Source organism: Globicephala melas, chromosome 17 (genome assembly GCF_963455315.2).
Source record: "Globicephala melas chromosome 17, mGloMel1.2, whole genome shotgun sequence".
NCBI lineage: Eukaryota > Metazoa > Chordata > Mammalia > Artiodactyla > Delphinidae > Globicephala > Globicephala melas.
The window spans coordinates 47310142-47335997 of record NC_083330.1 but is presented as its reverse complement, the minus strand read 5'-3'; the positions used below and the strand labels follow the sequence as shown (position 1 = coordinate 47335997).

The 25856-nt window shown below is 41.8% G+C and overlaps 1 long non-coding RNA gene and 1 pseudogene across 12 annotated transcripts in view; one reads left to right on the top strand and one right to left on the bottom strand.

Moving 5' to 3' along the window:
- The window catches only part of LOC115856647 (uncharacterized), an 81393-nt gene that overhangs the window by 25684 nt on the left and 29853 nt on the right, over positions 1-25856 (top strand). For 2 of the 12 annotated variants that reach the window (XR_009559619.1, XR_009559617.1), the window contains exon 7: positions 13041-13333. The exons of the other annotated variants lie outside the window; for them this stretch is intronic. This is a non-coding gene — a long non-coding RNA (uncharacterized lncRNA). The remainder of the gene's footprint in view (positions 1-13040; positions 13334-25856) is intronic. 12 annotated transcript variants of the gene reach the window in all.
- Positions 16844-23162, bottom strand: LOC115850820 (histone-lysine N-methyltransferase SETD2 pseudogene; annotated as a pseudogene).

Here is a 25856-nt window from a genome sequence, read left to right as displayed (position 1 = left end):
TGTCTTTTCTCCATTGTATATCTTTGCCTACTTTGTCATAGATTAGTTGACCGTGGGTGCGTGGGTTTATCTCTGGGCTTTCTATCTAGAGGCTTTCTATCTTGTTGCATTGATCTATGTTTCTGTTTTTGTGCCAGTTCCATATCATCTTGATTACTATACCTTTGTAGTATAGTCTGAAGTCAAGGAGTCTGATTCCTCCGGCTCCATTTTTTTTCCCTCAAGAGTACTTTGGCGATTTGGGGTCTTTTGTGTCTCCATACAAATTTTAAGTTGATTTGTTCTAGTTCTGTAAAAAAATGCCATTGGTATATTTGATAGGGATTGCACTGAATCTGTAGATTGCTTTGGGTACTATTGTTATTTTCACAATATTGATTCTTCCAATCCAAGAACATGGTATATCTCTCCATCGGTTGGTATCATCTTAAATTTCTTTCATCAGTGTCTTATAGTTTTCTGCATACAGGTCTTTTGTCTCCCTAGATAGATTTATGCCTAGGTATTTTATTCTTATTGTTGCAATGGTAAATGGGAGTGTTTCCATAATTTCTCTAGATTTTTCACCATTAGTGTATAGGAATGCAAGAGATTTCTGTGCATTAATTTTGTATCCTGCAACTTTATCAAATTCATTGATTAGCTCTAGTTTTCTGGTGGCATTTTTAGTATTCTCTATGTATAGTATCAGGTCAGCTGCAAACAGTGACAGTTTTACTTCTTCTTTTCCAATCTGTATTTCTTTTATTGCTTTTTCTTCTCTGATTGCCATGGATAGGACTTCCAAAACTATGTTGAATAATAGTGGTGAGAGTGGACATCCTTGTCTCCTTTCTGATCTTAGAGGAAATGCTTTCAGTTTTTCACCATTGAGAATGATGTTGGCTGTGGGTTTCTCCTATATGGCCTTTATTATGTTGAGGTAGGTTGCCTCTATGCCCCCTTTCTGGAGAGTTTTTATCATAAATCGGTGTTGAATTTTGTCAAAAGCTTTTTCTGCATCTATTGAGATGATCATATGGTTTTCACTCTTTAATTTGTTAATACGGTGTATCACATTGATTTGCATATATTGAAGAATACTTGCATCCCTGGGGTAAATCCCACTTGATCGTGGGGTATGATCCTTTTAATGTGTTGTTGGATTCTGTTTGCTAGTATTTTGTTGAGGATTTTTGCATCTATATTGATCAGTGATATTGGTCTCTAATTTTCGTTTATTGTAGTATCTTTGGTTTTGGTATCAGGGTGATTGTGGCCTCATAGAATGAGTTTGGGAGTGTTCCTTCTTCTGCAATTGTTTGGAAGAGTTTGAGAAGGATAGGTGTTAGTTCTTCTCTAAATGTTTGATAGAATTCACCTGTGAAGCCATCTGGTCCTGGACTTTTGTTTGTTGGAAGATTTTTTTTTAACATTTTTATTGGCGCATAATTGCTTTACAATTGTGTGTTAGTTTCTGCTCTACAACACAGTGAATCAGTCATACACATACACATGTTCCCATATCTCTTCCCTCTTACGTCTCCCTCCATCCCACACTCCCTATCCCACCCCTCCAGGGGGTAACAAGGCACCGAGCTGATCTCCCTGTGCTATGCAGCTGCTTCCCACTGGCTATCTATTTTACATTTGGTAGTGTATATATGTCCATGCCACTCTCTCACTTTGTCACAACGTACCCTTCCCCCTCCCCGTATCCTAAGTCCATTCTCTAGTAGGTATGTGTCTTTATTCCCATCTTATCCCTAGGTACTTCATGACAATTTATTTTTTCTTAGATTCCATGTATATGTGGTAGCATACAGTATTTGTCTTTCTGTTTCTGACTTACTTCACTCTGTACGGCAGACTCTAGGTCCATCCACCTCACTACAACTAACTCAATTTCGTTTCTTTTTATGGCTGAGTAATATTCCATTGTATATATGTGCCACATCTTCTTTATCCATTCATCTGATGATGGACACTTAGGTTGCTTCCATCTCCTGGCTATTGTAAATAGAGCTGCAATGAACATTTTGGTACATGACTCTTTTTGAATTATGGTTTTCTAAGGGTATATGCCCAGTAGTGGGATTGCTGGGTCATATGGTAGTTCTATTTGTAGTATTTTAAGGAACCTCCATACTGTTCTCCATAGTGGCTGTACCAATTCACATTCCCACCAGCAGTGCAAGAGTGTTCCCTTTTCTCCACACCCTCTCCAGCATTTATTGTTTCTAGATTTTTTGATGATGGCCATTCTGACCGGTGTGAGATGATATCTCATTGTAGCTTTGACTTGCATTTCTCTAATGATTAATGATATTGAGCATTCTTTCATGTGTTTGTTGGCAATCTGTATATCTTCTTTGGAGAAATGTCTATTAGGTCTTCTGCCTATTTTTGGATTGGGTTGTTTGTTTTTTTGTTGTTCAGCTGCATGAGCTGCTTGCAAATTTTGGAGATGAATCCTTTGTCAGTTGCTTCATTTGCAAATATTTTCTCCCATTCTGAGGGTTGTCTTTTTGTCTTGTTTATGGTTTCCTTTGCTGTGCAAAAGCTTTTAAATTTCATTACATCTCATTTGTTTACTTTTTTCTTTCCATTTCTCTAGGAGGTGGGTCAAAAAGTATCTTGCCGTGATTTATGTCATAGAGTATTATGCCTATGTTTTCTGCTATGAGTTTGATAGTTTCTGGCTTTACATTTAGGTCTTTAATCCATTTTGATCTTATTTTTGTGTATGGTGTTAGGGACTGTTCTAAACTCATACTTTTACATGTACCTGTCCAGTTTTCCCAGTACCACTTATTGAAGAGGCTGTGCTTTCTCCACTGTACCTTCCTGCCTCCTTTATCAGAGATAAGGTGACCATATGTGTGTGGGTTTATCTCTGGGCTTTCTATCCTATTCCATTGATCTATATTTCTGTTTTTGTGTGAGTACCATACTGTCTTGATTACTGTAGCTTTGTAGTATAGTCTGAAGTCAGGGAGCCTGATTCCTCCAGCTGTGTTTTTCATTCTCAAGATTGCTTTGGCTATTTGGGGTCTTTTGTGTTTCCATACAAATTGTGAAATATTTTCTTCTAGTTCTCTGAAAAATGCCAGTGGTAGTTTGCTTGAGATTGCATTGAATCTGTAGATTACTTTGGGTAGTAGAGTCATTTTCACAATGTTGATTCTTCCAAGCCAAGAACATGGTATATCTCTCCATCTATTTGTATCATCTTTAATTTCTTTCATCAGTGTCTTACAATTTTCTGCCTTCAGGTCTTTGGTCTCCTTAGGTAGGTTTATTCCTAGGTATTTTATTCATTTTGTTGCAATGGTAAATGGGAGTGTTTTCTTGATTTCACTTTTAGATTTTTCATCATTAGTGTATAGGAATGCCAGAGACTTCTGTGCATTAGTTTTGTATCCTGCTACGTTACCAAATTCATTGATTAGCTCTAGTAGTTTTCTGGTAGCATCTTTAGCATTCTGTATGTATAGTATCATGTCAGCTGAAAGCAGTGACAGCTTTACTTCTTCTTTTCTGATTTGGATTCCTTTCACTTAGTCTTCTTCTCTGATTGCTGTGGGTAAAACTTCCAAAACTATGTTGAATAAGAGTGGTGAGTGTGGGCAACCTTGCCTTGTTCCTGATCTTAGAGGAAATGCTTTCAGTTTTTCACCATTGAGGATGATGTTGGCTGTGGGTTTGTCATATATGGCGTTTATTATGTTGAGGAAAGTTCCCTCTATGCCTACTTTCTGAAGGGTTTTAACCATAAACGGTGTTGAGTTTTGTCGATTGCTTTCTCTGCATCTATTGAGATGATCATATGGTTTTTCCACTTCAATGTGTTAATATGGTGTGTCACGTTGATTGATTTGCGTATGTTGAAGAATCCTTGCATTCCTGGAATAAACGCCAGTTGATCATGGTGTATGATCCTTTTAATGTGCTGTTGGATTCTGTTTGCTAGTATTTTGTTGAGGATTTTTGCACCTATGTTCATCAGTGATATTGGCCTGTAGTTTTCTTTCTTTGTGACATCCTTGTCTGGTTTTGGTATCAGGGTGATGGTGGCCTCGTAGAATGAGTTTGGGAGTGTTCCTCCCTCTGCTATATTTTGGAAGAGTTTGAGAAGGATAGGTGTTCCCTCTTCTCTAAATGTTTGATAGAATTCGCCTGTGAAGCCATCTGGTCCTAGGCTTTTGTTTGTTGGAAGATTTTTAATCACAGTTTCAGTTTCAGTGCTTGTGATTGGTCTGTTCATATTTTCTATTTCTTCCTGATTCAGTCTTGGCAGGTTGTGCATTTATAAGAATTTGTCCATTTCTTCCAGGTTGTCCATTTTATTGGCATAGTGTTGCTTGTAGTAATCTCTCATGACCTTTTGTATTTCTGCAGTGTCAGTTGTTACTTCTCCTTTTTCATTTCTAATTCTATTGATTTAAGTCTTCTCTCTTTTTTTACTTGCTGAGTCTGGCTAATGGTTTTTCAATTTTGTTAATCTTCTCAAAGAACCAGCTTTTAGTTTTATTGATCTTTGCTATTGTTTCCTTCATTTCTTTTTCATTCATTTCTGACCTGATTTTTATGATTTCTTTCCTTCTGCTAACTTTGGGTTTTTTTGTTCTTCTTTCTCTAATTGCCTTAGGTGCAAGGTTAAGTTGTTTATTCGAGATGTTTCCTGTTTCTTAAGGTAGGATTGTATTGCTATAAACTTCCCTCTTAGAACTGCTTTTGCTGCATCCCATAGGTTTTGGGTCGTCATGTCTCCATCATCATTTGTTTCTAGGTATCTTTTGATTTCTCTCTTTGATTTCTTCAGTGAACACTTCGCTTAAGTAGTGTGTAGTTTAGCCTCCATGTGTTTGTATTTTTCACAGATCATTTCCTGTAATTGATATCTAGTCTCACAGCATTGTGGTCAGAAAAGATACTTAATACAATTTCAATTTTTTTTAATTTACCAAGGCTAGATTTGTGACCCAAGATATGATCTATCCTGGAGAATGTTCCATGAGCACTTGAGAAAAATGTGTATCCTGTTGTTTTTGGATGGAATGTCCTATAAATATCAATTAAGTCCATCTTGTTTAATGTATCATTTAAAGCTTGTGTTTCCTCATTTATTTTCATTTTGGATGTTCTGTCCATTGGTGAAAGTGGGGTGTTAAAGTCCCCTACTATGAAAGTGTTACTGTCGATTTCCCCTTTTATGTCTGTTAGTATTTGCCTTATGTATTGAGGTGCTCCTATGTTGGGTGCATAAATATTTACAATTGTTATACCTTCTTCTTGGATCAATCCCTTGATCCTTATGTAGTGTCCTTTTTGTCTCTTGTAATAGTCTTTATTTTAAAGTCTATTTTGTCTGATAAGAGAATTGCTACTCCAGCTTTCTTTTGGTTTCCATTTGCATGAAATATCTTTTTCCATCCCCTTACTTTCAGTCTGTATGTGTCCCTACGTCTGAAGTGGGTCTCTTGTAGACAGCATATATATGGGTCTTGGTTTTTTTTTTTTTACACCTTTATTGGGAGTATAATTGCTTTACAATGGTGTATTAGTTTCTGCTTTATTACAAAGTGATTCAGTTATACATATACATATGTTCCCATATCTCTTCCCTCTGGTGTCTCCCTCCCTCCCCCCCTCCCTATCCCACCCATCCAGGTGGTCACAAAGCACCGAGCTGATCTCCCTGTGCTATGGGGCTGCTTTCCACTAGCTATCTATTTTACGTTTGGTATTGTATATATGTCCATGGCACTCTCTCACTTTGTCACAGCTTACCTTTCCCCCTCCCCATATCCTCAAGTCCATTCTCTAATTGGTCTAATAGATGGAGAGATACACCATGTTCATAGTTTGGAGGAATCAACATTGTGAAAATGGCTCTACTACCCAGAGCAATCTACAGATTCAATGCAATCCCTATCAAACTACCACTGGCATTTTTCACAGAACTAGAACAAAAAATTTCACAATTTGTATGGAAACACAAAAGACCCTGAATAGCCAGAGCAATCTTGAGAATGAAAAATGGAGCTGGAGTAATCAGGCTCCCTGACTTCAGACTATACTACAAAGGTACAGTAATCAAGACCGTATGGTACTGGTACAAAAACAGAAAGATAGATCAATGGAACAGGATAGAAAGCCCAGAGATAGACCCAGGCTTATATGGTCACCTTATCTTTGATATAGAAGGCAGGAATATACAGCGGAGAAAGGACAGCCTCTTCAATAAGTGCTGCTGGGAAAACTGGACAGGTACATGTAAAAGTATGAGATTAGATCAGTCCCTAACACCATACAAAAAAATAAGCTCAAAATGGATTAAAGACCTAAATATAAGGCCAGAAACTATCAAACTCTTAGAGGAAAACATAGGCAGAACACTCTATGACATAAATCACAGCAAGGTCCTTTTTGACCCACCTCCTAGAGAAATGGAAATAACAAATGGGACCTAATGAAACTTCAAAGCTTTTGCACAGCAAAGGAAACCATAAACAAGACCAAAAGACAACCCTCAGAATGGGAGAAAATATTTGCAAATGAAGCAACTGACAAAGGATTAATCTCCAAAATTTACAAGCAGCTCATGCAGCTCAATAACAAAAAAACAAACAACCCATTCCAAAAATGGCCAGAAAGCCTAAATAGACATTTCTCCAAAGAAAATATAGAGACTGCCAACAAACACATGAAAGAATGCTCAACATCATTAATCATTAGAGAAATGCAAGTCAAAACTACTATGAGATATCGTCTCACACCAGTCAGAATGGCCATCATCAAAAAATCTAGAAACAATAAATGCTGGAGAGGGTGTGGAGAAAAGGGAACACTCTTGCACTGCTGGTGGGAATGTGAATTGGTACAGCCACTATGGAGAACAGTATGGAGGTTCCTTAAAATACTACAAATAGAACTACCATATGACCCAGCAATCCCACTACTGGGCATATACCCTGAGAAAACCATAATTCAAAGGAGTCATGTACCAAAATGTTCATTGCAGCTCTATTTACAATAGCCAGGAGATGGAAACAACCTAAGTGTCCATCATCAGATGAATGGATAAAGAAGATGTGGCACATATATACAATGGAATATTACTCAGCCATAAAAAGAAACGAAATTGAGTTAGTTGTAGTGAGGTGGATGGACCTAGAGTCTGCCGTACAGAGTGAAGTAAGTCAGAAAGAGAAAGACAAATACCATATGCTAACACATATACATGGAATTTAAGAAAAAAAACGTCATGAAGAACCTAGGGGTAACACAGGAATAAAGACACAGACCTACTAGAGAATGGACTTGAGGATATGGGGAGGGGGAAGGGTAAGCTGTGACAAAGCAAGAGAGAGGCATGGACATATATACACTACTAAACGTAAGGTCGATAGCTAGTGGGAAGCAGCCGCATAGCACAGGGAGATCAGATCCCTCACCTAGAGGGGTGGGATAGGGAGGGTGGGAGGGAGGGAGACGCAAGAGGGAAGAGATATGGGAACATATGTATATGTATAACTGATTCACTTTGTTATAAAGCAGAAACTAACACACCATTGTTAAGCAATTATACTCTAATAAAAATGTTTAAAAAAAAAAAAGAAAAACAAGAGACCTGGATCTGATTTAGCCTCCAGATACAACCGTTAAATTTTAGGCAATACAGTGGATAGAAGAATATGTTAATTGACATATCAGGATTATAATCAGCAAATCAGGACTATGGGAAACTTGAAAGACAGCTGGGTTTCTTCAACACATATCCTGCAACAAAAGAGAAAAAGGAAAACATGGATTAAAAGGTTTAATAGATATCAACTCTTTTCTGTGTTTGGACTTTATTTGGGTGCTTGAGGTAGTTCAGGACGTTTAAACATTGATAGATATTTGATATAAAATGATTTGGGGGTTTGATGTGAGGTAGTATTGTGGTTATTTTAAAATAGCACTTATATTTTAGAGATACAGAAATATTCAAGATAAAGTGATATGATGTCTGGAATTTGCTTCAGAATAACCTGGGAAGGAAAAGTGGGTGAGAGGGGGTCTAGATGAAATCATGTTGAAGATAGGTAGAAGTTAACCAAGATGGGTAAAAATTGTGACAAATGGGGACTGGGATTAAGGACATATTGAGTGGAGACCAGAACGTTAGTTAAGACCTCTTTGAATTGGCACAGACTGTGAAGGTATTTGTGTCCCATGTGAATGCCCACCAAAGGCCATCAACTGCACAAGAGGCTCTTAATGATGAGGTGGACAAAGTACCTCGCTATGGATGTGAGTCAGCTTCTTTCCCCAGCACTGCAGTGCTAGTTCAATAGACCCCTAAACAAAGAGGCTGAGGTGGCAAGGATGGAGGTTATGTATGGATTCGACAACATGTCATTTCCCTTACTAAGGCTGGCCCGGCCAGTGCTTCTGCTGAGTGCCTAATGGACCAACAGAGAGTCCAGCCTGGAGTCTCTAATATGGCATCATTCCCAGGGGGACAAGCCAGTCACCTAGTGGCAGGCTGATTACCCTGGACTTCTATCATGGAGGGGCAGAGATCTGTTCTCATGGAAATAGACCTATATTCTGGATACAGATTTTTCTTCCCTGCCCTTAATGCTTCTGCTAGCACTACCATTCATGGACTCACAAGAATGCCTTATCCACCACCTTACATTCTAAACAGGATTGTTTCTTTTATATATGTGTATATATATATATATATATATATATATATATATTTTTTTTTTTTTTTTGGCTGTGCTGGTTCTTAGTTGCAGCATGTGGGATCTTCATTGCCGCGTGCAGGATCTTTAGTTGTGACATGCAGGATCTAGTTCCCTTACCAGGGATTGAACCCAGGTCCCCCTGCATTGGGATCACGGAGTCTTAACTGTTGGACCACCAGGTAAGTCTCTAAACAGCATTGTTTCTGATCAAGAAACTTCATGTCACAGCGAAGAAGTGCAGCGATAGGGCTTGTCCCATGGAATTAACTCGTCTTTCCACATCCTCCATCACCTGGAAGTGACTGGCCTAAATGAGAGGGGAAATGGTTACTGAGGACTCATTGATGGTACCCGTTGGTAGACAACATCCTGAAAGAATGGGGTTCTGTCTTACAGGTGCAGTATATGCTCTGGGTCAGAAAGCATTACATGGTGTTCTCGCTCCTATAGCCAGAATACAAGTGGCAGAAGTGCAAGTGGCTTCTCTCACTATTACATCTTATAACCCATTTGCAGATTTTTGCTTCTTGTCCTGACAACTTTGAGCTCTGCTGGTTTGGATATCTAAGTATCTAATAAGGGAATGCTTCTGCCAGGGGATACAACAATGTTTCCACCGAATTGGAAGATGAGACTATGTGTTTAAAATAACAGAAATGTCTTTATCCCCTGGTTTCTGTGGGTCAAGGATCTAGGCACAGGTGAGCTGACTCCTCTGCTCAGGGTGTCACCGTGCTGAAATCAAAGTGCTGGCTGAGGCTGCAATCTCACCTGGGGCTCAGGGTCCTCTGCACAGGTCATGTGGTCGTTAGCAGAACTCGGTGCCTTGCAGCTGCCTGATTAACGTCCCTGTTCTCTTGCTGTCAGCTGGGGATGGCTCTCAGCACCTGGTGGTCGTTCTCAGGGCCTTGCCACGCGGCCCCTCCTATCTAAACATGGCTGTTTTGCTTCCAGAGTAGCAAGAGAACTCTTCTGCTTTTTTAGTGTTCTGAAACATGTTTTTATCTTTCATTTAACATTAAGAACATCTTTTTTGTTGTTGTTGTTGTTTTGTGGGATTTTTTTTTGTTTTTTTGTCTTTTTTTTTGGCCACTAGTGCAGCATGCAGGATCTTAGCTCCCCGACCAGGGATCGAACCCGTTCCCCTCTGCAGTGGAAGCACAGAGTCTTAACCACTGGATCACCAGGGAAGTCCCAAGAATGTCTTTTCATGTAGACAAATGTATGTTTACCTCACCCTCGTAAACAGCTGCACAGCATTCCATTGTAGTAATAGATCATCATTTATTTAGCTAGACCCTCGTGACTGACTGACTGTTAACATTGCTTTCTATTCCCGCTGTTTCAAACAATGCTGCAGTGAAATTTCCTTGCACACACAGTATGTCCTGGGGCATTTCTGCAAGAGTGCCTGTCGGGCAAATTATCCCTGGGTCCAAGAGGAAGCATGTTTCAAATTTTGATATATCACTGACTTACCCTCAGTTTTCACTCCTGCCAATAGTGTTGGAGAATTTCTGTTCTCCCTACCCTAGCCAGCATGGGATCTCATGAAACTTTTTTTTCCTTCCAGTTTCCTTGAGATATAACTGACATACAGCACTGTATAAGTTTAAGGTGCATGGCATAATGATTTGGCTTAAGTACATCTTGAAATGATTATCACAATAAGTTTAGTGAACCTCCATCATCTCATATAGATACGAAATAAAAGAAATAGAAAAAAAATTTTTCTCCTTCTGATGAGAACTTAGAACTTACTTTCTTAACAGCCTTCACAGATAACATACAGCAGTGTCAATTACATTTATCATGTACATTACATCCCTAGTACTTATTTCTGTAACTGGAAGTTTGTACCTTTTGACTATTTTCATCCACTTCCCCCTCCCCTCAGTCCCCACCTCTAGTAACCACAAATCTGATCTCTTTTTCCATAAGTGTCTGTTTCTTTTTGAAACCTCATTGACCTACAACGCTATGTTAGTTCCTTTTGTGCAATATGGTGATTCGATATTTCTATACATTTCAAAATAATCGCCATGATAAGTCTGGTTGGCAACCAGCTGTTTGTTTTCTGAATCTATGACTCTGTTTCTGTTTTGTTGTGCTTGTTCATTTTTTTTGTTTTTTAGATTCCACATATAAGTGAAACCAAACAATATTTGTCTTTGTAAATATCTTCTTTCATTCAGTAGGTGGCCTTTTTTTTTTTTCGTGAATAGATGTTGAATTTTGTCAAAAGATTTTTCTTCATCTATTGAGCTGATCATATGATTTCTATTCTTCAGTTTGTTAATGTGGTGTGTCACACTGATGGGTTGGTAGATATTGAATCTCTTTCATCCCTGGAATAAATCCCACTTGATCATGGTGTATGATCCTCTTAATGTGTTGTTGAATTCAGTTTGCTAATATTTTGTTGAGGATTTTTGCATCTGTGTTCATCAGTGATATTGGCCGTAATTTTGTTTTCTTGTGTTCTGTTTGTCTAGTTTTGGTATCAGGGTGATGCTGGCCTCGTAGAATAAGTTCCGAGGAGTTCCTTCCTCTGCAGTTTTTTGAACTAGCTTGAGAAGGGTAGATGTTAACTCTTCTTTAAATGTTTGGTAGAATTCACCTGTGAAGCCATCTGGTCTGGGATTTTTTGTTTGTTGGGAGATTTTTTACTGCAGACTCAATTTCATTCCTGGTCATTCATCTGTTCATATTTTCTACTTCTTCCTGATTCAGTCAGGAGATTGTACCTTTATTGGAATTTGTCCTCTTCTTCTAGTTTGTCCACTTTATTGACATATAGTTGTTCATTGTAATCTCTTACGATCCTTTGTACTTCTGTAGTGTTTGTTGTAACTGCCCCTTTTTGTTTATGATTTTATTTTGGGGGGGCCTTCTCTTTTTTTCTTGATGAGTCTGGCTAAAGGTTTATCAATTTTGTTTATCTTTTCAAAGAACCAGGTCTTAATTTCATTGATCTTTTCTATTTTTTTTTTTTAGTCACTATTTCATTTATTTCTGCTCTGATCTTGATATCTTTCCTTAACTAACTTTGGGTATTGTTTGTTGTTCCTTTAGATGTAAGGTTAGATTGTTGATTTGATATTTTTCTTGCTTTCTGAGGTAGACTTGTATCACTATAAAATTCTCTCTTAGAACAGCTTTTGCTGCATTCCATAGATTTTGGATTGTGTTTTCATTTTCATTTGTCTCCAGGTATTTTCTTATTTCCTCTTTGATGTCTTCAATGGCCGATTGGTTGTTTAGTAGCATATTGTTTAGCTTCCACGTGTTTGTGTTTTGGGTAGTTTTTTCCTTGTCGTTGATTTCTAGTCTCATAGCACTGGGTCAGAAAAGATGCTTGCTATGATGTATGGTCAGGCCCTCAAGATGGCTGTTCTCTTGCTCTCTGTACCTCCCCTCATCAACCAGTCCCTGCTTTACTCACATGGCTCTCTAATCCTCTTAATTATAGGGCTTAATTAGTAACTGCCTACCTCCTTGCCCCCTGCCGCAGCTGCTGGTTTCCCTGGTAATTGATGAGCTAATCTGGCATCAATTCACCCTATAAATGGTAGCCGCCTTCTCCCCGGAGTGGTGGAGACTGCTGCCATGTCCTGCCTGCTGTCTGCCACGCACAGTGAGGTGTTGCTCCAGGACCTTGCTTCATGTATAAGTTTCTCTTGTCCAATAAATCCCTGATGTCTCTGTTGATGTCTCTGGGTGAGAAAACTCCTGGGAGCTGAGATGTCAGGACATAAGGACGGGAAACAAAGTTGTGGAGGTGATCGGGAGGAGGCCATCTACTAGCATGTGGGGCCTTGTGGTAGCTGTGTACCATGAGAGATGTCTTTTTCTTCCATTATGTTGATGATATCCTGTTAACCTCAGTCTTTTCCCAGTTTAAAAGTAGCAGCCCGGTGCTCCTCATTCATCTGACTGCACGGGGGTGGCTGGTGAATAGAGACAAAACTCAAGGACCTGGATTATCTACAAAATACAAGCATACCCCTGACCTACCACCCCTAAACAATTAGAGACACAGGCTTTAGGGATATGAGTTCAGAGACAGACTTGTGAATTAACATGGCCCGTTACCCGGGAGTGTTTGGTTGAGGTCTGTGGCAACAGCAAAATAACAAGAGTGCCCTTGGGCTTCTGGTCCCAACTACGGAAGGGGGCAGAGCAATGATAGAGTGTGATGGAACAACAGCTATATGCAGTCTAGGATACATTACAACAGGTGGAAGACATTACAAAAAACCTACCCGATTCTTTGAGCATGCAAACAACCACTATTCATTTGTATGCAACATATAGGATCCCCGTGGACATCGATAGTGACCAAGGAATCTACTTTATTGGCCATGAAGTTCAGGAATGGGCCGATACAAAGGACGTACAGGGGCATTTCCACCTGCCTTACAACCCCACTGCTGCCGGGCTATGAAGAGACTACTTAAACAACAGTTGAGGTGGGAAACTCACTCTTAACAGGTGGACACATCCCAGGAGCAGTTATCCCAGTGCCGACGCCATGTTAACCCGGAGGTAACTAGTCAACACTGTTCGAGTTCAACTGCTGACCACCGAAGGACTGTTGCCAACTACAGGTCAGGACAGCAACTCATTTTTGCCCTTCACAGGATCTATCCCCAGGGGAACATATTATAAATAGCCCTGAGGACTGGGAGGTAAGTCCTCAGTGGTTTGGGTTTGCTGTCCCGTTGGGGAATAGGATCAGAAAGGGATTTACAGATTTCACCTGTCCCACCTCAGATTACTAAGGTAATGAATCCAGGCCTCTACTGTAGAGAGGCACCATTATACTAACCCTGTGTACTGTTACACCACCTCTCCAGTGTTCGGCACTGGCTGTGGAGACTGAGGGTGGGCAGGTGGTATGGTATCGCAGGCCAGGACAAAACGCGTGGACAGGGGTGGCATTACCTCAGAATGATGTCACTGCTTGTGTTTTGCTTAATGGTCATGATCTTCCCTATATTGTGCCTGTTAGATATCTTGCAGCTTGCCCTACTCTGAGTGAAGGGAATCTGTTTGTGGACTGGGTGACAATGGTGGCCTCACTGAGAAATGAGTTTGATTGGTGGCTCTACAGTGAAATGCCATTGTCAACCTCTGAGAGTCCATGAAAAATTGACTTGATAAGCTCCTGGTTCCAAAGCCCACCTGTTGGACTGTCTGTATTGCATTTGTGGTGTTTGGTTGCAGTTGTACTTCTACCTACCTGTCCTCGGGGATATAGCAGAAGAAGTATGGGCCAAGATTATAGAGGTCGTACAGGGTATGTGAGGGTGGAGTGTTTGACCACGCCATTCAAGATGACTGTCCTCTTGCTCTGTATATCCCCTGTTCAGCCAGTACCTGCTTCACGCACATGACTATCCAATCTCCTTAACTATAGGGCTTAATTAGTAACTGCCTATGTGCTTGCTTCCTGCCCCAGCTGCTGGTCTCTCTGGTGATTTATGAGCCAACCTGACCGCTAATTCCCCCTATAAATGGTAGCCTCCTCCTCCCCCGGGTAGCAAAGACTGCTGGATGTCCTGCTTGCTGTCTGCCACAAACAGTGAGGTGTTGCTCCAGGACCTTGCTTCAGGTGTGTAAGATCCCTTGTCCAATAAGTCACTGATGTCTCTGTTGCTGTCTCTAGGCTCTTTCTTCAGTCTTGAGGCTGGCAACTACAAGCCTTGCAGGCCTGTGGGGTGCAGCCCAACATATGATTTTGATCTTCAATTTACTGCGACTTGTCTTGTGGCCTAGCATGTGATCTATCCTGGAGAATAGAACTTTTGCTTTTAAAAGACTTGCCTGATTAGATAGGTTGGACCTACCCAGGATAATCTCCGTTTGAATTATAGTCAGCTGTTTAGGGACCCTAATTTCATCTGCAAAATTCCTTTTGCCATATTGTTGTATAATCATGAAGGTGATATCCAATTGTATTTACAGGTCCCTACAATGCTCAAAGGAAATTACACTGGTGTTTACCCCAGGGGGCAGGAATTGTGGGATCCATCTTAGAATTCTGCCTACCACAGACTGCCCCCTGGCCATGTTACACTCCTTATTCCACTGAACCAACAGGTGAAAAATGTTAATCTACTGGTGTTATGATCTCAGTTACTGCAGGAAATTGGTTGCCTTTATAATGGAAGCAAGGAGGATTTTTACTGGAACCCAGGAGATTTTCTGAGGTTCCCTTCAGTACTTCCATGCCAACAGTAAAGATCAATGGAAAGCTACAGGAACTGGAAAAAGGCAGGACAATTGAGGATTCAGACCATTCAGAAGGAAAGGATTGAATCATTCTACCAATAAAGAATCTGGATGGAGCTGTGGGTTCTGGCTGTGGGCAAGGAAAACAGGGAATAAGTGGGTGAAGGTGGAAGCTATAGACGTCAACTCTGACCTCGTGAATAACTACAGAAACCAGGGCTGGTAGCTTTGCATATTTTCTGCTATATGTATGTGTGTATTCTAACTTCTCCTTCCCATTTTAATTTTATATAACACTAGGTGGAGGTCAACTTTACAGTGTAGTCTTTAGTGGGACCTAAGACTGAAATTGAGGCCTAATTAATACAGGCAGCAATGGATTCAGTGACCGTTGGGGTTTGTGTTTTACCAGGGGGAAGGGCAAGAACTTCACTTATCAGAGGGTTAGCTGTTTCTTGCTAAAATGTAGTTTCTTTGCTGGGCAGGCGTTGAAATGTGTGTAGAATGGTGCATATGAAAGCTGAGAAGTCAAAGGGGTCGACTGAGCTGCTTATGAACTTAGTGCTTCCCAGCTCCAAATTCATTCTCCAATTGCACACCCAGAGTGCTCAGTCCTTTGACTACCATGTAGCTCCAGCCCAGGAGCCTTGGTGATCACCTTGCTGCGGTCTTAAGAGGCACACCGCGTGCTTCTGGCTTCATGCTGTAGCAGCCGACAGCCCTCACCACGCACACTCCCAAGCATGACCAGGCCTGACTTTCCTGCCCCCTGCAGGGCTCTTCCTGAGACCTTTCCAAGGTGGGCAATGTCCACTCTGGCTTGGCACCTGCAGAAACCTCCCAGCTTCCTCAGCAACCTGCTTAGATGCCTTGGCTTGCCTGTGTCCTAGGTGATTGTTTCCTGTTTATCAGATGACCCTAAACGAGTTCTGGCACAGGCAACCCAGCAAACTTTCTCACCAGCCAGTGGTTGTCTGCAACCGCACCTTCTCCAAAATTCAATTAACTATCAAGTTAAGAAAAAGGGAATTCTGTTGGAGCCAAACTGAGTATTATAACCTGGGAAGCAGATTCTCAGAAAGCACTGAGAACTCTTCCACCTGTTAGAAGTTGAAGGCATAGACTTATCCTTTTTTTTTCTTTAATTGATTCTATTTTTTACATAAAAAGTTCAGTAAAAATTGGATAAAGTGATGTTTTTGTTTTTTTTGTTTTGTTTTGTGGTACGCGGGCCTCTCACTGTTGTGGCCTCTCCCGTCGCGGAGCACAGGCTCCGGATGCGCAGGCTCAGCGGCCATGGCTCACGGGCCCAGCCGCTCCGCAGCATGTGGGATCTTCCTGGACCGGGGCACGAACCCGCGTCCCCTGCACTGGCAGGTGGACTCTCAACCACTGCGCCACCAGGGAACCCCAAGTAAAGTGATTTTAAGCAGTAAATCAATCTTATCAACATAGCACAAGGCTGGCCGAAACCACAAGGCAGCCTGCTCTGGAATATTTACATGATAACGCATTAAACCTTGCAGGAGAACTTAAACCATCCTTACAAAGTCTTCTGTGATCCTAGCACGCAGAGACTTAAAAGCAAAACAAAAGCCAAAAACCAGGAAAGACAAATTATTTTCAATATATTCACATAGACATTAAAATATAATACAGATCGTCAGGGTAAGGGGTCGTGGGTGGGGATGCGCATGAGTCTGTGCGCTGACAGCACCGCCAAGGAGGAGGCCCAGCCTTGAGAGTGGGGTCAGGCCTGGCCGGAGTCTCAGAAGGGAAGGTCTCAAGGGCCTAAACCCTTGCCTCAGATGGCCTCTACCAACAGCTCACAACCAGGGACCGCTTGTTGTAGATGGAGCTCATTTTTGTGAGCTCATTCTGCAGGTTTGAATTCCCCAGGGTGATGTGTCATCAGTAGCACAGCCCTGACAGTGGGGTGGGGAGAGAGGGCCCACGGGATTTCTTCTCCCCAGAGTCTCTCCTACCAGCTTGCCCGTCCTCCCACCCTGGCCCTGAAGGTCACTCTAATTCAGTGTCCCGTTTGGGTGTGTAAACAGCCCCAAACTTCTGCATGTACTTCTTAATGTACTCCTTGGTTTTGTGTCTCACATTCTCATTGCACTCCAGGTTCTCGGGGTTCTTACAGTACTTCAGCTCCTTATTCGTAACGCCGTGAGTCAGCTTGCGAGCTAGGTGTTTGAAATCTTCAGTTGTGGTAATTCTTCCCACTTTGCAGTCAGGTTTCCAGTAAGGGTTCAGGCACTGGACGATGAACTGGGACATCTCTTTTCTGAATACTTGTTTGCTTTTCTTAGCCAGTTCACTGGAGGCGTCTGCTTCTGCTGTCTTAGGCTTTTTTGAGGTCTTCATGGGATTTTCATCATATGTTGGGGTTCCCAGGTCCATCTCAGCTTCATGCTCAAGGCTGGCATCATCTCCTGGGCTTTCCCAAGTAGGAGGATCCCACTGAGTCTGCCTTGTGATCACATGGGAGTAGTAAATCTTCCCTTCTGGGTCTCGGGCTGTCTTCCAGTTGGGAGGTAAGACAATGGTTTTTGGTTTGGGAGGAGATGGGGGTGGTAAGTCCAAGAGGTTATTTGTCACAACCATTTCAGGTGGCTGGAAGGGCTGAGGCTGCCCTGGTGCAACTATTGTAGTCACAGCTGTGGCTGGCTGTACCACCACTCCTCGTGGGTGAGCTGTGAGAATCTGCTGTCCCTGGATGTACTGAAGACTTGGCTGGCATAACTCTGTACAATTGGTGGAGTTGTCTGTGAATAGGGTGACGTCACACCACAGACAGTTGGAGCAGCCTGTCCTTGATGATATAAGGTTGCTTGAGACTGTGCAGGAGAGTACTGCTGCTGTACACTCACGGACGGTTGGTTTGAATCCCAAACACCATAATTCTGTCCCTGGACTGGGCCTGGGGCTGGCAGTGGCAGGACGGTGACCCTGGAGTCTTGGTGTACCACACCATCACTTTGGGCCACATACTGTGAACTGGAAACTTCCACAGGGGCTGCCACATGTGGCACCATGGGCACAGGTGGAGGGGCAGCAAGGGGTTCTGTAGAATGTCCCACCAAGGGCTGAGAATAATCATAAGGGGAAGGAGAACACACAGGATCCATGCTGGGTGTGGGGAGGAGCACCCTTCCAGCATTAAGATTGCTGGGATCCACATAGGCCTGCCTGGGGTAACCTGGTGGGTAGCCAGCAAAGGGGTGATGAGGGGCATGGTAGCCAAGAGTGTCACAGGGCAGTGGAGACGCCATTCCCAGGTTCTGCATCTGCTGCTGTTGTTTTTGAGCCTCCCGCTGAGCTACCTCCTGCTCAAACAACTTTCGACGCTCCTCTGTAGAAAGTTGATTGCGATCTTGAATTCGTACTTTCTTTTTAGAAGTTGGTGTATCATATCTGCTACCTGGCCTTTTTGTTCCCCGCTCATAGGCAGAAGGTGGTGGTGAGAGGGAGCCCCTTCGTTTCCTTTTCTCTTTATTTTGAGTTTGTTTGTCTGGGTCTCTCTCTCTTGACCTGTTAGGAGTCTTTGGGGCAACTGTTTGATCTCTGAAGCCCAAAGCATCCCTTCCTCGTTCGGTTATTGTGCTCTCCTTTTCAGTTTGCCTTTTCTTTGGAATTCGATATACCTCCTTTAGGTCTTTCCAACTGTCCAGGAGCTTGGTGGCCAAATCACTTATATCTACTGTTTTATGTGGCTGTTCCTGGCTCCTCTCACTCTCCACATCAGATACACCCTCCTCTTCATCTTGGGGTGGTGTTTCCTCAGCAATAGGTTCGTCTAGTTTTGTGCCATTGCTCTCTTAGGCTCTATTTCAGTGTCAGCCTCTGGTTCAGATGTGGGTAGCTTAATGGTCTCCACAGCAATGTCACTATCAACTTTAGATTCAGGCAGCTGTTGTGTGAGTAGCTGTTGTTCCTCTTCTTCTATAGGGACGTTTTCTAACTGGTCAAGGTCCTCTTTGCCATCCTTGCCTTCTAGCTCGCTGGTAGCATCAGAGATCGCACTGTCCATGCCATTTTCACTTATAATTTTAAGTCTGCGAAACTTTAGCTTCTTGGGGGTGTCTGTGTCAGCTTCTATGCTCAGCTTGGTGGAAGGATCAGGTGTGTTGAGTGGTGTGTGAGCACGTGATGTATTCTCGCTAGAATACCCATCTCCTTTGCTCAGCTGAGGGACAGCAGTCTTGATTTGAGACCAACGTTGAATAATAGGAAGCACTTTGCTTTCCTCCAACGTATTTTTAGTAGGAATGGGTAGATGTTCCAAAGTCTTTATAATCTCTTCCTGAAGCTTCTGGTTACTTTCCCGGCCATCACGTAGCTCTGCCATCCAGATCCACAACAAAGGCAGCCCCTGACATTCCAGAAAGGACTTCAGGCAAGACTGTGAATGTGTGTTCTGTATGAGCTTGAGACAGGTAAGTTTCTGTTCCAAAGTTTCAATTCTAACCGTTAGCCAGGATAAGCTGAGCACCTGGTTTTTATCAGAGAGACCCTCACCATTCTCCATCAGACCTTCTAGCTCTCCATCCACTGAATCCTTCTTCCGAATTCGTTCTTTCTTCATTTTCCCTCCTGCTGCTCTGAGGCTGACTCTGTTCTCTCCTCCCAGGTAACCCCGGCAATTAGCCGACCCACAGAAACATCTCTGTGCTTCCTTGCCATATCTCTGGAACTGATAGTCAAATGTTAACTCTGAGCCTGAAGGAACCAGTTTGGTGGTAAAAATCCCAACTCTCAGTTGTCCGTTCACAGTCCCTTTTTGAGCCTCACAGTTTGGTTCACAGCTGTGATTCATGAACCGGGAGCAATTTCCTTTCTGAGTGGCATCTATTATCTCATCATTCTTCAGGGCCATGAAATAGTAGTGGATGTTTCTGTTTCGTGCATACTCCTTTACCCGGGCCTTAAACTCTTTATGATCAAGTACCTCTCCACAATATTCCAGGACAAAGGTGTTCGAAGGAAGATCTTTAGCAGCTCTCAAGCCCCAGCCTTTCTTTTCTGTGAGTATGACTTCCACATCTGCATGCTGTTTTCTTTGGAACCGTCTATTGGAACAATAATCCCCATTTGGACAACGAGACGAACATTCAATCATGAGGAGACGATTAAGACAATCTTCCCCACATGCTATTTCACCTTGAGCTCTTTCATCTTTAGAAAGAGGTGTACACTCACACTGCATTCGCTTAAAATCCCGATGGGATTTATTCTTCTTTCTGTTAAATAAACATTTTCTTCAATCAGATCAAAATAAGAAGGCATCTTCCCTTGTTTGGCACATTCCTTCCACCGCTCTGGGTCCCTGAAGTCCTCCATGACACACGAAGGCCCAACCAATGCTGAGCCTAGAGGCACTGCTGTCTCTCCCTGCTCTACCTCCACTCTGACTTTCTTTCTGTCCTGAAGCTCACCGTCACTTTCAGAATCACTCTCCAACTCCTGTCTCCTTTTTTTAAGAGGCCCTTTATCTTTCCTATCATTTTGTTCTAAGTTTTCCGAAAGATCTTTCTTCTCATTCGCAGCTAAAGAGTCCTTAATGGAATTGCTGCTTATTTCAGGTGCTTGCACTGACCCCTTGTCCTTCTGAAGGGACAGAAAAAATTTATTGGACTGGCCTGAAAAGTGAGATCCTCCACGTTGATCCCAATTTTCCTCCTCTTCACAGTCATCTGTTAAGGAACCTGGTACCTGCCCTTGAATTCGATCATACACAACCCCAGTTCCAGGTGGTCTACCTGCTGATCTTGGATCCCAGTAGCCATTGCCTTGCCAGTAATTATGTGTCCCACTATACTGTTCTGCACTTTGCTGATACTTCTGTCCACCACAGGCTCCATAGCTGCTGTCAGGTTGCTGATACGTGGTAGTAGGCTTTTCTTGTTGAGAGAAGTCCCACCATAGATTTCTGAGCTCTTCCGATGATGAATGGAAACCATCCACTTGGGAGATCTCCCAAGAAGAAAAATTTGACTCTGTTTTTCCCAGTCTACTATCTGGCCTGTTAGGGAAAGTGGTCTGTTGCCGAGACTTACTTGAGACATCTTCAGAATCATCAGAAGAATAAACTGGCAGCTCTTCTTGCTGCCGAGAAGTTATTTTGGCTTTCGCTGCTTCCTCAGAATTTGGATGACCTAGAGGGTCAGATTTTATGTCTGTATGACTTGTACTATAAACCCCATCTCTCTGAGGATGGGCAATTTCAGACAGGTGATTATCTATCTGTTTTCGGCTGGGCTGTGTAAGAGAGATTTCTGAATTCTTCTCTGTTGCTTTGTGAAAGAACTTCTCAGTTTGAGGACAGGCTTTACTTGCTATACTCTCAAATTTTTCCTCATATGAATGCCTCCTTGGCTCCAATCGCTCATCTTCCCAGTGGTCAGAATAGTGTCTGTAACTTTGACTGCTCCGAGAAGAAGAAGGACTTGTTTCTTCCATGGGCAAAGTAGAATTCTTCGGCACAACCACAACAGACTGAAGACGGTTTCTTGGGATACTGCTATCATCAAAATCTGTATCTTCCGAATCACTTTCATCACTTGAACTTTTGGAAGAACCAGAATAATCTTCATGGACAGTGGATACAATCTCTGAGGCATGACCACTACGGTCACATTTTAAGGTATATGTTACACCGTCACTGTCCTCCATGATTAAATTCAAGTCACAAGAAGAAAATACAACTTCTGAGTCATCAGAAGGACGTGCATGTCCTCTTCCACCGTCTTCACCTCAAGAGATTTCTGGTCTTGCTCTTCTATCAGGCAGTATGGAGATCCCTTCTTCTTGAGCCTCTTGCACGCATTTCCCAGATAGTCCATTATTATGCCTGTTTCCCCAGGAAGCAAATGCTCTTCCTGCATCAGGAAGGCCACCGGCTACTTCTATTATTTCTTTCTCTGCATGCTTTAAAAACTCCGAGCTTTTACTCTTCAGCACAGCATCCAAAACTGGAGATGTATTCTCTCCACATTGCAAGAGAGTTAAACTGTCTACGCTTGTCCCTGCTGGAAGGCTCTGAAGAGATGAAGCAGTACATGAGCTCCCTGTAGGTGGATATAAATCATCCAAATGATTAACAGAAGCTGAACTAGTACTACCAACACTCTGCTTAGATTCTCCACATGCAAATTTTGAGTGCTGATCTGTCAGACTTCCATTATCACATATAACTGTTTTTGATTTCAAATGCACATTCATAAAGCTATTTGAAGAAATCTTCGTTACTAAAGGCTCAGTATTTTCAGCTCCGGAATGACACAAAGAAGGGCAGTTGTCATTTGAAGTACAGTATATATCTGAATCTTTGGTTTTACAGCAAGAAACTCACATCAACTGGTTCTTTAACTATTGTTTTGGAATAATCTATAGTCATAACTGGCAAAGATATGAGTTGATCCTGGTGTGGCAACACTGGAGGTTCTTTCTCTAAATGGGCTTTCTGACTTACTATGCTGCATGCGAGTATCATCCTTGTCTTTTTCTTTACATCTATTAATGTTTTGAAATCCATTTGATGAAAGCATGCACGTTTTGACCAAAGGGGATACCTCTGATCCAGTCACACTATCATCAGAAGACATCAAAACAGTGTCACGTTTAGAAGTGCAAAATGTTGCCAAATCAGATTCTGCCCCAGGAGATCCGTTTATATTAAATTCGGTGGGACAATAACTTCTTAATTGATCATTCTTCACTTTACATAAAGAGTCTAATTCCTTAGTACTATCGTGGCTATCATGTCCTATAAATTCAGACTTAAAAACAGGTGATTCATCTAAGCTTTTTAAAAGTAGGTGAATCATTTAATCGATTTGATGGAGATGGAGACCCAGTCTTCTCTCTTTCAGGAACTTCACTAATCACTCTTAATTCACTACCTTTTGAACAAGGAGTCTGTAAACTAAAAGATTGAGACTGTTTGATTTCCGCATTCAATTCTGTACAACAGAAAGAATTTTTAAATTTATCAGACTTGGGTGCAGGTTTTGAAGGGGTAGATTTATAACGGGAAGCACTCTTACTGTGCTTAGAATATGATGACCCGCGTTGGAACCCCTGTTCATTAGTGGGAGAATAACATCTTTTCATTGCTTCATTTTCTGAAGTCCTTTTGGATTCTCCTTCTAATTTTGAAGAATCCTTTCCTCTTTTTTCCATCTCTAAGTAAGAGGACTCAGTTTTACAGTATGCATCAGTCTTGCCCTGTTACTGGTATATGGCCGAGACTAGCGTGCCCTCTCTCGATAAGGGGAGCTCCTACGGTAACGACCATCATAATGAGAGTCGTCATAATGGGACCGTTCTGACCGAGAATAGGATGAAGTAGTTCTAGAACCTCTGTCAGATTTAAAGGAGACCTGCTCCGCCTTTGCGCTCTCTCTGATCTACAGCGAGAAGATATATAACGAGTATCGCTTTCAAGTTTTGAGTAGCTAAAATACTTATCATCTCTCTCTGTTTTAGATCGTGAAGATTTCAGGAGCTCTGCTTAATGTGTAATGCAGATGCACACTGGGCATTAGGGGGGGAGAAGTCCCGAACAGAATTCTGTGTTTAATTTTTTTTGTCCTGCCTTTAAATTTTATTCCATCAGAGGTATGAATGCCAGAGGGGGATCCTCTTCCAAGCTTGCCTTTCCTTAGGTACTTTCCCTCTGCCCTAGGGTACTGTTAAGAGTTCTCAACACGCAGTCATCCCTCAGCATGAGCAAGGAATTGGTCCTAAGGCTCCCCCTGCCAGTCCCTAAGGCTCCCCCGCCAGTCCCCTGCGATTGCTGAAGTCTCTTATATAAAATGGAGTAGTACAGTCTGCCCTCAGTACCCCGGGGCTCCACATTGGAGGATTCTGCATCCGAGGATTCAATCTACTGCAATTCAATTTACGGTTGGTTGAATCCGGGGTGCAGAACCTGTGGATACAGAGGGGTAATTGTATTTATTTCACTCTATAATTCACTTAAGAATTCTGGTTAAATTTACCGTGTTCTGTCTCCTGGTTGGACCTAGATTGGTAGAGGTGTGATGACTTGCTTGAGTTTGGGACAAAGAAGTGAGCATGAGTAGCACTTTCTCCTCTCTCTTTGGGAATAAGCTGCTCACAGAAAGCATGCATTGGGCCCCATTTCTCCATCAGTCTTACAAGGGCAGGCGGCAAAATAGTCTGTGTCCAGTGCTGTCTGTGGCTGGATGCGTATGTCTGTATCATTATGGGGCTCCGTGTAAGGAAGCCCTCTTTTACACAGATATAAGGCTGAAATTAGAGAATGAGGGTTATTAGTAATAAAGATAATACATCATGTTCCACGTACCTCTTGTCTACTTATGAATTACTTTAGAACCTGGGTGGGGAAGAGGTTAACAAGCTTCACTTAAGGGAAGAAGCTTATTACTATTTCTTTTGACAAGTTGAGTGTGAATTGGTTTTATCACTTTCTAGGCTTGTTCTATTCATAATTAACATATATTGAAACTTACATTAATATAAACAAACAATCCTGCAATATTTGCTGTCAGAAAATAGATAAGGGACAACCTTCAAATCCAACTTTTGTGTAGTTGGGCCTTCAACTATTAGCAGGTTTTAGTTATTTTTCTAAGTCTCTTATGCTTTTCATGGTGAGTTGAATATCTTTATTATATTAAAAAAAGTTTCTCTGTAAAACTAAATGTTTTAAAGAACCTATACAACATACATAAGGGTCCCAAAATGCTCACTTTTTATAAAAATGACATCTATTTCCATAGACGAGTTCACCAACATCCTGACAGCTGATGGAAAAGTGACACATAGGCTTTAGGGTCTAGATCACAGATTCTGTCACCTAGGAAGCTTTCAAGTACAGCAACTAATAGAAAAACCCAACTGAGAATGGCTTACATAGAGCGAACCAATTAACTTCCTTTGAAACTACAGAGATACATGTTGCTAGGAGTGAGACTAGAAGCTCACATAATGTGACTTAGAACCTAGTTTCTTTCAGTTTTTAACTGTCACTTCCCTGGTGTTGACTGTGTTTGGACAAACTCCCTCCCTCCCCCCCACCCCCCAGTTCATAATCGTAAACTGACTGAGGAACTCTAAGAATTACATGAATCCTTTTTGTGAAACAGAGAATCTATATCATATATTCAGCGAAAGTGTCTAAGAGTCACTGATTGGACCAACTTAGGTAATCGTGCCCGTTCCAAAACATTCAGAGATGGCACGTTCAGACTGGCTCTATGAGTCAGGGCCTTTCTCTGGGGCAGGTGAGGCCCATTTTCCATCTAAATCACAACGGTGAGAATGGAGGGACGGGGTAGGTGCTGAAAAGAAATTCAGGCTATTACTCCAAGAAGGAAGAAAAATAGATACTGGGCAGCCATATAACAGGTATTCATTATAGGTACTTCCAGAGTCTATTTCCTATTTACTCAAAGAAATTTAAGACTCTAGTTAACCCCGAAATTCACATATTTTCTGCATGTTACCTAACACATTTTTAGAAAATAAAAAGGTAAAATAATATGAAACGATTTAATTTCTATAAGTGATCTTATAATCAAAGAGACCTTGCTACAAAAGTAAAACTTTATCTAGAGGATTTTATATTCAGTAAAGTGTTCACATTCAAGAGCAAATTCTCATTCTGATGATTCATGAAGTCACTTGTGATATTCCTTCTTTAGTGTGGTGTTTATATAAAAACATGCGTCTCTACAATTGCCATGGCAAAAACACATTGAAGCTTGATAGCCTTCTTTTCACAAAGCATGGTTTCCATCATTGCCTTGGATCACACTGTACCTTATGTTCATTCTCTGGTACAGAGCTCCAGCAGCTTTTCTTTTTGTTTTTTTCTCTTGCCCTGCATCTTAATCTTCAGGC